Below are 13,317 nucleotides of genomic sequence, written 5' to 3' on the forward strand. Positions count from 1 at the left end.
GAGGACCTGATGCTGGGGGCTTAAGTGGAGAGCAAATGTTTTGAGAATGATGTGGGTAACACATGTACAAATGTGCTTTACACAATGGATGGATGTATGGATTGTGAGGAGTCGTATGAGCCCCTCATACAACGATTTTAAAAAAAAGAAAAGATTAACACCGTGTGCAAACTTCTGGCAAGTTTTACAAATTAAAAACACGTACGGTTGGGCATGGATTTGGAGAAGTTGGAGCTCTGGTAGTGAGTGGTTACCCACTGAAGATCAGCAGTTCAAAACCAGCAGCTCCTGTCGAGTCATCATCTCAGAAGCCCACAGGGCCATTGGTCCTACACTGTCCTCTTGGGGTGTTATGAGTTGGCGTCCACTCAGTGGCAGTGAGCTGTTGTTTATGGAGAAATTGTCCCGGAGGCATCTTCTGATTACCTAAATTGACAAATCAGCACCACCCCCACAAACCCCCACTCCTGCAAACCCTATGGAAACCCACCTTCCTTTCTTTGGGACAGTGTGGTAGTTACATAATCTGGTGTCAACTTGCCAAGGGGTGGAGTCCAGCCTGTCAATCAGGTCACAGCTTGATGACCTCATTTGGAGGCACGACAGAGATAGATAGCTCACTGGAGGCAGGATACAAACAACTCTTCCTGTGAGACATTCCTGTTGACAAGACATATGGAGTCACCTGATGGAGCCAGAGCCCTGGAGGTGGAGGAGCCACCTGGAGACCCACACCAGTGTTGAGATGTTTCCACTGCCACTGAATCCACAAGACTTTCCACCCACTGGCCTGTGATCTTCCTGCATTTGGTGTCATTGCATGTGTTGCATGAGTTTGAAGAGGAATTTATGATTGGTATCAGACATATGAGCTACTATCGGACTCATGGACTTGATATGGACTGGGCTGGGATGTTTTCTCAATTGCTCTTGTATTTAAAGCTTTCTTATACACATGAGTATCTCTGGATTTGTTTCTCTAGTCAACACTGACTAACAGATATTAATAGGAAATTCCTAAATAACATTAATAAACGTGCCTCTCAGTGGATTAAGTTGCGGTTCTAGTCCCTGGGTGGTGAAATTGTTAAGAGCTTGGCTGACAGGAAAATTGGAGGTTTGAGCTGCCCAGAAGCCACTCAGAAGAAAGACCTGGTATGGCAGTAACATAATCTGTCAACTTGAGGAAAGGGTGGAGTCTAGCCTGTCATTCAGGTCACAACTTGATGACTTCAGTTGGAGAAAAATAGCTCGCTGGAGGCCAGGCACATTCTCTCTCTGCTTCTTCGCCCAGCAAGACATTCCTGTTGACAAGCCACATGGAGCTACACTGGTCGAGCCAGAGTCCTGGAGTCGGAGGAGCTACGTGGAGACCCCTGCCAGCACTGAGATGCTTCTACCACCACTGGATCCACAAGACTTTCCACCCACCGGCCTGTGATCTTCCTGCACTTGGTGTCATTGCATGTGTTGCGTGAGTCTGAAGAGGAATTTATAGACTGTTATCAGACACATGGGCTAATATCGGACTCATGGACTTGATCTGGATTGGGCTGGGACATTTTCTCAATATACAACTGCTCTGTGATATAGAGCTCTTTCTTATACACATCTGAATGTCTCTGGATTTGTTTCTCTAGTCTACCTGGACTAACACACCTGGTGGTCTACTTCTGACAAATTAGCACTGAAAACCCTGTGGAGCACAGACCCACACTGACACAAATGGGGTCTCCCTGAGCCAGGGAGGACTTGGTGGCAACTGAATTCTTGAAATTCTAGAATGCAAGTTTTGTGAAAAATCTGGGACATGGGGCCTCGTCGTCGTTTACTGCAACCCATAGGCTAGAGGTGGTGATGGTTAGATTTTATGTCAACTTGATGTTCCCATGTGGACGTCACCGTGCAGCCCAACGTCTTAATCAGGACACAGCCTGATGGCGCCTCCTTGGGGGTGTGGCCTTTTCCTAAGAGATGCTGTGGAGGGCTTCTCACTCTGGTCCTTCATCTTCCTGCAGGACTGGGTCCTGTGTCTCATGTCTGGGCTGTGGGCCAGGCAGCCTGCCTAGCAGGGAGCTGCGGACACCCTGCCATGCCCTGCAGAGCTTGGATCCACGAGACCCTGCGCCCACCAGCATGCTACCTCCCAACTTTCTTCTGTGCTTCCCGGCTTCAGCCACTGGAAGCCACTTGTGTATAAAAGTCTCCAGCTAGCCGCTGACCCACGGACTTGACTTGACCTCTGCTGGGCTACTATTTTGATATGATGCTTTTGTTTCTTTAAAACAGTTTTAATGGGACATAATCCACCTATCATATAATTCAATAGTTCAATCATATCAAGAAGAGTTGTATAATCATTACCATAAGCAATTTTAGAATATTTTCTTCTTTCTGGTACTCATTGTTTTTAGCTCGCCACTTTCCCCACCCTCCCCTGCCAAATCCTGAAGAAACCATTAATCCAGTTACTGTCCCTGTAGATTTGCCTGTCCTGGATGTCCTATACAGAAAAATAGAGGGAAAACCAACCAAACAAACAAAACCTTAACAACAATATCAGAGTAAAACGGAGAAAAATCTCAATTAAAAAGAAAGTAGAAAATATTAAGAACCAGACCAAATTTAAAATGGCCCAAAAAGGACACCAAATGATAGGTTGTTAAATTTTAACCTAATCACATCTGCCACAATCTACTTTCCAAGCACTCTGCATGGTAACAAGGCTCTTCACACCCTTGGTCTCTGGTCAGAGGGGATTCACCCGAGGATCAATTCATGTATATTTCCCTTTCCTTTTTTAAAAATCTAAAACAACTTCTAGATGGGTCAAAGGGGAGATCAAATGATAAGAGATCACATTTTAACCTAACTCTACTATAATTGACTTTACAATGCGCTCTGATAACAAGGCTGTTCATATCCCTCGGCTATGGTCAGAGGGGATTCCCTAAAGGCTTTATCTACTGTGGATCCTGCAAATGGATTTTGAGCCCCCATTGTAGTCCATAGCCTTCTGCAAATCAGGCGTTCACAATAGACCTAATCGTGTTAAATGGTTGCCGGTGATTCTAATGTGCAGCCAGAAGCCCTAGTCTTGGCCTGGGCCCAGGCTGAGGGTGGGGCTGGAGAGCTTGAGCCCTGAAGTCCAGGCTTTCCCGGATGGTCCGTCCCTTCCCGAGAGAGCATGGGTCTGAGGAGCTGGGGCAGGGGTTGTGGGGTGGGGGGTGGGGGGGGGGCGAGAGCACCAGCCCACAAGGGGTGGCCGTGGTGGCTCCTCTGGAAACCACAGCTGTGTTTGAGCAGCCAAGCTCTCTGGGGAACTGGGCACAGCCCTCACCCACCATGCCATCCAGGCAGGACCTCTGAGGGAAAGCTGTTCACAAGGCAAAGAGACCGTGGCCGGGCCCTGGCCCTTCCACAAAAGGAGCCCTGCTGGCATCATGGTACCGTGTTGGGTGGCTAACCACAAGGTCAGCCGTTTGAAACCACCCGCTGCTCCTGGGGCTGGGGGAAAGAGGAAGCTTGTGCTCCCGTCAAGGTCAAGAGCTACAGATGTGGAACCCGCAGGGGCAGTCCTACCCAGTCCCGTGGGGTCGCCAGGAGTGAGAATCTGCCAGACAGGAAGGTAAGTGTTGAAACCACCTTGCAAAATTTGGAAGCCCACGGTATCGAAAGCAATCGAGCCCAAATCGCTGTCAGAGGTGGTAGAGAGAGAGAAGCGCTTGCTCCACGTGCTCAAGCGCCGGCTTGGAGTGAGCGCTAAAAAACGAGGCGGTGCCGTGCACAGACTAACCAGTAGGGCCTGAGCCAAACGCTGTCACTTTGCACCGGCTCGAATATTAGGTCTCAGGTCCTATCTCCGACGGACCATATTAGAAGCTGGTGGGTAGGGGGTTAGGCTGTGTTGGAACCCCCAGTTAAGCTCTCGAGGCTCCCCAGTTGGAGAAACACCGCGCCCCGTGCAGTGGAGCCGCCGGACCAGCAGAGGGCGCCAGCAGGCTGTGGCTGCCACGGCCCTGCCACCTGCCAGCTTCTCTATGGTCCAGCTGATCAACGCCCTCTGGTTGGGGCGGGTTTAAAAAGCGTTATTTAATACATATACTTTTAAATATAAATATGATGAGCACAAATGAGTGGGGGGTTCAATGAGCCCCCCCACTGAACCACGGATAGGGATGTTGTGTCCTCGCAGGGGTTGCAGGCTCTTCAAGATGACGCTCCTCTTCCCACTTCCGCTCGGGGTGCCCCACTTCCGGCTGCTCTTCTTTCCGCGAGGCCCCTTTCCTGGTGGTTGCGGGGCGCTCCGCATCACTTTATGGGCCTGTTTGTGGGTTGGCGGATGGCCGAGAGTGGGTTCAGCGCCAGGTTGGCGGGTTGTTTCCGGCCGGTCTCCGTCAGACCAGTAAGTCTGGTCTCTTTTACGATTCTGGGTTTTGTTCTGCATGTAGGGCCCCCTGTCCTCGTGTGAACCTGTTCTGACACTGGTGGAACAGATGGGCGTTGGGCACCATCTACTTGTTCTGGTGGCTCTGGGGACTTTAAACCACAGACTTGTTAGGTAGCCGGAAGAGGGACCAAGGGTGAGAAGGGGGTGTCTCCCCAGTGCCCGCAGAAGGCCACGACAAAGGGGTTGGGAAGAAATCAGGCACGTTCATTAGACTCCTATGGAGAGATCCAAACTGAGCATGCTCAGACACAAGCCCCTAGGCCCAGGTGGGAGGTCCAGCTGGGTGCACAGAAGTGGCCCAGCCACACCACATGCATCACCCAGGTGTGCTTAGACGTAGTCCGTCCGTGGGGTCGGCCTTCCCACCGGAGCAGATGAGAGCCTGCCACAGGAAGGCCAAGTCTCATGGACTCCTCTCTCATTCGGGTATGCTCTTGCAGGTCGGAGGGCAGGGGGTGCACACACCGCCCACCCATGCCCTGGGACCCGACCTCCCTCTCAGGCCTCTCTCTCAGGGCGCTCTTTTGGGATTTCCTGCTCTCGGCCCCTGGGATTTCCTGTGAATACCTGATGAAACTTCCCTTTTCCTCATAAAAGTCACTTGGATTTACAAAAGTGCTTCTGCTGCCTGCATTCTTTCAGCGTGGCAAAATAAGAACCGAAGTTATAAACCACTCCAGAAACCTAACAGAATGACGGATGATGTGTTGGGATCTTTGGCCAAGACTTGTCGGACCTCAAAGGACACTGTGCTCGGAGGCCTGGCAGCAGCGACCTGTGGATGGAGCGTGTCTAGTGGCAGCACGTATTGGACAGTGCTCAGTTTGTGCGGTACTTGAAATGGGCAAGCCTTGGAGTCAGAAGCAAAGATTGTCTCCTCTTCAAGTTTGTTCTATGGAGGAAGTTGGATACAGCCCCATTGCGGCCCAACCAGACCCACTGCAATGGAGTTGATCCCAACGCATAAGGCTCTGCGTGGGGTTTTGGAGGCTGGGAATCTATGAGAGTGGGTAGCCGTGATTTTCTCCTGATGAGTAGCTGGCGGATTGAAACACTGGCTTTGTGGTTAGCAGTCCCACCTTGACCTGACGTTGCCACAAAGCTTCCTTCCATCACGGCCCCAGTGCCTGCTCTGCCTGCTTCTTCAATGCCCTGCCCCTCAAGAACAGAACAACCCTGAGTTTTTAGCCCCATGGCCAAGGCCTTGGTGTATTGAGGCTTCATTTCTATATGCGCCTTAGGTTTGATGAATTTTAAAATCAATGAATGTGACCAAGGTAACAGTACCCCACTGATTTTTCTTTTTAATCATTTTATTGGGGGCTCCTACAGCTCTTACCACAATCCATGCATCCATCCATTGTGTCAAGCACATTTGTACATATGTTGCCATCATCATTGAATCCTTGGTATCAGCTCATCCCCCCCCCCTCCAACCCTCCCTCCCTCTCTCATGAACCCTTGATAATTTATAGATTTTTTTTCATGTCTTACACTGACTGTTGTCTCCCTTCATCCACTTTTCTGTTGTTCATCTTGCTAGTAGGGGGCTATATGTTGATCATTGTGATCGGTCCCCCCCACCCCCTTCCCCTTCCCCTCCTGGTATCACTACTGTCATTGGTCCTAAGGGGTTTAACAGGCCTAGATTCCTTGTGTTGCGAACTCTTATCTGTACCAGTGTACATGCTCTGGTCTAGCTGGATTTGTAAGGTAGAATTGGGGTCATGAAAGTGGGGGAGGGAAGCATTGAAGAAGTAGAGGAAAGTTGTGTGTTTCCTTGGTGCTACACTGCACCCTGACTGGCTCATCTCTTCCTTGTGACCCTTCTGTGAGGGGATGTCCAGTTGTCTACAGATGGGCTTTGGGTCATCACTCCGCCCTCCCCCTCATTCACATCGATATTATTTTTTGTTCTGGGTCTTCGATGACTGATACCTGATCCATCAACACCTTGTGATCACACAGGCTGGTGTGCTTCTTCCATGTGGATTTTGTGCTTCTCAGCTAGATGGCCGCTTGTTTATCTTCAAGCCTTTAAGACCCCAGACACTATCTTTTGATAGCTGGTTAGATTTAAAAATTTTTATCTAGTGGGATAAAGTAATAACAAAGCAATTTCTGCCTTAATTATTTTGAAATGTGTATGTCAGTGACATTAATTACATTCACTAGGTGGTCCATCCATCACCACTCTGAATGTCTAAATTTTTCATCCCTTAAAAGATTGCTCCTATTTCCCCCTCCTGGCTGAGTATTGTTGTTAGGTGCCATCGACTGGCGACCCCGTGCACAAAAGAACAAAACGTGGCCTGGTCCTGCGCCATCCTCACAATCCGTCTTATTCTTGAGCCCCGCCCTCCTCCCATACCTGTTTAGCCTGCGTGTCTGTCCCAGCGTCTCCTTGTAGCTCATGCTTTAACAGTCTTTTCCCTATAATACTTTTCCTTTTGTGTCTAGCGTATTTCCACTGGGATCACACTTTCTAGGTTCACCCCTATCAGAGCTTCAATCATAACTGTATTTCTCTCTATGGTTGTTCCATTCTCCAGTCCCTGGAGAAGGGCATCATGGTTGGTAAGTGGAGAGGCATTGAGAAAGAGGGGGGCCCTCAATGAGATGAGTTCACACACTGGCTCAGGCACAGGACCAGTTGTGAGCATGACGCAGGCCTGGTTGTGCACAGGGTTACTATGGGTAGGAACCTAGTCGACGGCACCCAACAGCAGTGTTCCATTCCAGGGCTAGATCATGGTGTTGTTCCTGCATTCCTCTGTTGGGTGTTTGGACCTTTTGTAAGGTGACCAGATTTTAACACTGGTAAAGCGGGACACCATTGATAAAACTCATATCCTGGCGAAATAGCCACATGGCAGCTGAAAACCATATATCCTAGCTTGTTGTGCATTCTTAACAAAAATGGGGACTTTTTAAAAATACCGCAGGACACAGGAAAAATTGTTAAAAATTGGGACTGTTCCACCAAAAGCGGGACATCTGGTCACCTTAACCTTTTGGCTTTTATGAACCATGCTTCAATGGCCATCAGGGACATGCTGATTTTTTCCAGTGAAACATACAGGAACCAAAAGTCAAACTCACAGCCATCAAGTCGATTCTGACCCATAGCAACCCTCTTATTTGCTTGTTCTCTTGTCCTCCCCACCGCCATCAGACACCACTGTGTCAGCAGCTGAGCGTCTCTGAGCAGCACGCCTTCAGGACAGTGGGCTCAGGCTGTCTGGGAGTTGTCCAAGGAGCAAGCTTGAGGGTTAGCAAGCTTGAGGGTTTATCGCAGAAGGATGGCCCTATCACCTGCCTCTTCAGGAACATTCCACGCTCTCGTACTTGGCCTTGAGTTCCTTCTATGAGGACAACTCAGCCCTCGGCAATTTGCCTTTCCCCTTTTTATATTCATTTCAATATCCCCAGCACAACATACCACCTGTACGTATCAGTGACAAACCATTCTACCTTGGTTTTCCAACTTACCCAACCACTGGACTCCTACATTCAATTCACCCTAAGCCAAATCTCCCCTCTTTGCCCTTCCTCTCAGCCCCGGTAAACAGCAGTAGTTCAGGCACTCGGTGTTCTTGCTGCATGTCCCGTGCGAGCATTAGCATGTGTCCCTTTGTGGCGGAGGCAGCTCACTCAGCGCGATGTCTGCAGGTGCATTGTGGGGGGCAGGCATCAAGTTCATTTCTCTTTCTGGCTGAATGCCTTCCCATGGATGCCCCACATTTGTCTACCCAGTCATCTGTTGAGGACATTTTGCTTGTCCCCACCATTTGGCCATTGTGCGTGGCACTGCAATGAACATTGGTCTACATGTGTCTGCTCACATCACTGCTCTCAGGTGCAAGATGTAGACCAACGCGTGTTCCAAAGAGTTTGCAAAGCTGCCAGGCCCTCTGAGGACCACCTTGTTCCTTTTTCACACACAACTCTGTAGGGCTTAGAACCATGCACTTCAAAGAGGACAGATTAGATTCCCACAGGGACTAAACGTCCGTTTCCTGAACTTTTGTCATTTTACTTGATTATAAATTTGCAGCAACCCCAGACTCAGCTGTAAGCATGGCGGTTTGTTTATTCAACAAATATCGATTGTGTTCTTGCATCGAAATGCTGGACTTTCAGGGCAAGCATGCCAAAATCCAGCCCTCAGGGATTTGCAGTCCAGTGGGACAGATGAACAGTCAACCAGTAAGCCTCTGAAGACGTGCCCGGAGCGTGGTTACCCCTGTGCTTAGCCCACGGGGCCAGTGTCACCAGGGCGCATTCTCTTGTTGGTAGGTGCCATCGAGTCGGTTCCAGCTCACAGCGACCCGATGCTGAGCAGAACAAAACACTGCCCCGTCCTGCGCCAGCCCCACCATTGCTCTTTATGTTAGATCCTGTGGTTGCAGCCATTGTATCCATCCATCTTGTCAAGGGCATCCCTCTTGTGAAGCCCCTCTCCTTTACCAAGTACAATGTTCTTCTCCAGGGACTGACTCTCCCGACAACATGTCCACAGGATGGGAGACGAAGTCTGGCCATCCTCGCTTCTAAGGCGTATTCTGGATGTCCTTCTTCCAAGATAGATTTGTTGGGTCTTTTGGCAGTCTCTTGTTAACCCCCCATTCCTCCTGCGTTGATTTCAATTCATGGAGACCCCACAGGACAGAGTAGAACTGACCCTTGGGTTTCTGAGGCTCTACATCTTGATGGAAGCACAGGGCTTCATCCTTCTCCACTGCAGCAGCTGGTAAGTCTGAACCATCAACAGCTCAGCCACTGTACTACCTGAGCCCCTATGAGGTCTAACTACCAATAGAAATGGGGCAACAGAAAGAACACTAAGGAAATTTGGGGGACAGGCTATTTTGGTAGGTACAGGTAAGGTGTATCCCCAAATGATGTGTCCCCAGAGGGCCAGAGGGACCAGGAAGAAGCAAACGGGTGACGTTCTTGGTCTCTCTGGTAGAGAATCCCAGAGTTCCTGGTTGCGATGTTGATGTTGATAAGGATATAAATATGGGTTTAATAATTTTCATGAAAAACATTCAGGAGCCACCAGCAGAATTAAAAACAGGATGTCAACTTTCCAAATCATTGGCAAAGATGAAAGCAAGCATACTTGTCAAGAGAGAAAGAAGAGGAAGGAACAACAACAAAAAAACCAAACAAACTGTTCAAAAGAAACAAGAAATTTTAAGACGAGAATCTGAAAAACAGAAAGCTGAAATTAAAAAGAAAAAAAGGCAGCCCAAGCAGAAGCAGTAATGACAATCAGCGGTCCCACGGAAGTTGACCTACGGAAAGGCAACATGCCTCAAATTATATAAATTCTAATCAAATCCATTATAAGCACAGCCAAGTAAAAAAGACCCCCCCCCCAAAAAAAAAAAAAGTATTTTGGGTAAAAACACACATACACAGACCCACCTTGCTCACTTGGCGTGGGGTTGACGCTGACAGATGTCGCCCCCATGTGCACCCAAAGAGAACTGTGCTCCATTGCGTGCTTAGTGGCTGCGTTTGCAGAAGTCATCGCCATTTCTTCTGAGGTGCCCTGGTGGTACAGTGGATTGCCCGTTGGGCTGCCAGCCAGAAGGGCAGCAGTTGTAAACCACCAGCTGCTCCACAGGAGGAAGACGAGTGACTGTCGCGGAAACCCACAGGGGCAGTTCTGCCTGGTCCTGCAGGGCCCCTGTGAATCGGAATCGATTTGATGGCAGTGAGTTCTGAGTGTGGTGCCTCTAGGTCAGTGTTTCCCAAAGTGGGTGACAGTTCCCCCTGGGGGGCCCTGGGATGATTCAGGGGGCTGCAGAAGCATATGCCTACACTTGATCCTGGGTTATGAACGGCAGTATAAGAGTTGTTAATGGCCAGGGGGACTTCTTTTTTTTCTGAAGAGGAAGGGGCCAGTTGGCCACATCAGTTTGAGAACCACTGCTGTAGGGCAGTGGCTCTCCACCTTCCTCATGCCGCCACCCTTTAATATAGTTCCTCATGTGGTGGTGACCCCCCAACCATAAAATTATTTATGTTGCTACTTCATCGCTGTCATTTTGCTACTGTTATGAATTGGGCGACCCTGTGAAAGGGTCGTTCGACCCCCAAAGGGGTCTAGACCCACAGGTTGAGAACCGCTGCTCTAGGTGCACTTGGGCTCCCATCCTTTCGGTTAGTAGTCAAGCGTGTTCACTGTAAGTTCTGTAAATTCCATTTCCTACAAATTTGTTGATACCATTTTGTGTGTGTGAGCGTGCGCACATGCATGCATGCACATGCACATACACCCGTGTGCATCCATGGAGCTCTGAGAAGCAAAGAGATTAAGTGCTTGGATGCTGACTTTGAACCTGTCAGCCTCCTCAAGAAGAAAGATGGGCATCTTCTTCCATAAAGCTTACCGACTTGAAAACCCCCGGGGGCAGCTCCACTCTGTCTGCTAGACTGGTTATGAGACAGAATAAACTCCACGGTAGTGGGTTTTGGTTGACACACTCCATATACAACACACACACCGTGTGCATAAACTAAAGGGCCAGAACCTGGGCAAAGAAATATCAAGCACAAACGAAACTCAGGTCGGTCGATAATGTTCACACGGTATAAAATAGAATGTACTCTGGAGCGAGCTGCATGAAATGAAGGGGCCCTGTGACTGGTGACTACACAGGGGTGCGGCCCCCTCCTGCTGTTGACATCCAGGTCTCTTCCACCTCCAGTCACACGGGAGGGGGCACTTCTTCGCCCTTTGAAGTAAGGCAGGGTCACGCGACTTGTTCTGGCCAATTAAGTGTCAGCAGAAGTCTCATATGCAGAATGACTCGATTGCTTGGTGTTCTACAGGAGTCCTTGACCTACCCTTTGCTGGGGGAAACATTGGTTGATTCGGAAGCCCAGTGACGAGCCATGACAGGAGAAGGCGGCCCGGAGAGCTGCTCAGATGCCCCGCTGGCTTGGTGTGAGGGATTTACCACTTTGATTTGAGGCCGTTGGTTGTTGCTACAGCATAATATCGCATGTCCTATTTAATGCCTATATCAATACTAAGACTGCATGTGTCAAGTCAATAACAGCATCATAATTTAAAATATGAGCATCAGTAGAAGGGAAAAATCCACATACTTTTCTAACATCATTATTAGTCTTTGGGCCAGAAGATTTGGGCCAGGGTCATGAGACCTTATTTTCAAATTATACATGTAATAATCCTCGCATTAGCTACAACACAGGAATCAATAAAATGCATGAAACAGAAATAGAACCCAAACTCAATAAAATGAAAACTCATAATATGAATCAAGCAATAATGAAACCCCACTTGGAATGCTTAAGGAAAAAACCCCAAACAAACCCAAAACATTAAATTCTCATTTTCAAGGTAAATGAGAATGCCAGGTAACAAAGCCGTGGGATGTGGGCACAGTCTCACTTGGAATTCCTTCAGAAGCTTAGAAAAAGTAGAGTTGTGTTAGGAAATGAACATCGATAACATTGCTAAGTATTGAATCTGTAAGCAACAGCAAACAGAAGAGGAAATAGCAAAATCACAAATTTAATTGAAGGGCTTATCTGATGGTCACTTGAGGACGATGACAACACTAGTGAGATAGAGAAATCCAAATGTCATCTCTTCACAAACTGGTGCGGGGGCCGACTCCTCACTACAAGACACAGACACAGACCCACGTTTCCAGCACTCCAAAGTGAGACGTCGTCTAACACCCATCGGCGGCATAGGGCCATGGACCAAAAGCCAGGAAGCCCACTGCTTTAAGGAGGGCCCAGCAAATGATAGGCAGCTGCACACTGTGTCCCCACTCAGCGGCCCAGTGGCTGAGCCAACCTGCTAGGTCAGATGGCCAGGCTATTTCCTGCCATTTCCAGTATCCCACCACCCTCCCACTCTCTTTCTCAACCTTGTACGTGTTGCCACTGAACTGATCTAGATGCACAGCAAGCCAACTGGACAGAGTAGAACTGCCTCCCAGGGCCTCGAGGCTGTGCATCTTTCTCGAGGCTGCCTGCCTCATCTTTCTCCCGTAGAGTGGCTGATGGGTTCAGATGGCCACCCATTTGGTGAGTGGTTGATTGCTCAACCACCGTGCCACCAGGACTACTTTCCGGAAATTGCAGAAACCACCAGTGAAAATGTGACTTTCACAAAAGCGGAGAACCAGACTCTCAAAGCTCCCTGCCATCCAACCAGTTCTCCCCATAGATCAGAGCCGAGCAGCTCCTGTGGGTCCTCCAGGCTGCCAAGCTTTACAGGCACAGAAAGCTTCATCCTCCTCCCGTGGAAGGGTTGTGGTTTCTAACTTCTGACCTTACAGTCATCCACTAAGCCACCATGGCTATACTTGCAGAGGGTTCTAGAAGAGAGGCTCACATCTTATATGGGAGGCAGGAGGACAGCGTTTCTATCCATCAGATGCTACAAAGCAAAGGGAACAGGATGAGAGAGGGAACAAGATGAGACGAGAAGGGAGAGAGGGAGGCAGGAAAATGTACAAAGAAACACCAAATGCCCACCTTCCTGATACAATCACTGAAGACAAACGTGTGCATAAGCAAAGGTTGTGAAGAAAGCTGATGGTGCCCGGCTATCAAACGATATAGTGTCTGGGGTCCTAAAGGCTTGAAGATAAACAAGCAGTCATCTAGCTGAGAAGCATCAAAGACCAAATGGAAGAAGAACACCAGCCTGTCTGACCAGGAGTTGTAGAAGGGACCAGTTATCAGACATCAAAGAACGAAAAATCGTATCAGTGGGTGCCCACCTTCCTGATACGATCACTGAACACAAATGTGTGCATAAACAAATGTGATGAAGAAAGCTGATGGTGCCTGGCTATCAAAAGATATAG

The sequence above is a fragment of the Echinops telfairi genome, unplaced genomic scaffold (assembly GCF_000313985.2).
Source record: "Echinops telfairi isolate 266 unplaced genomic scaffold, ASM31398v2 ScPeMD7_3;HRSCAF=10, whole genome shotgun sequence".
NCBI classification, from domain to species: Eukaryota; Metazoa; Chordata; class Mammalia; order Afrosoricida; family Tenrecidae; genus Echinops; species Echinops telfairi.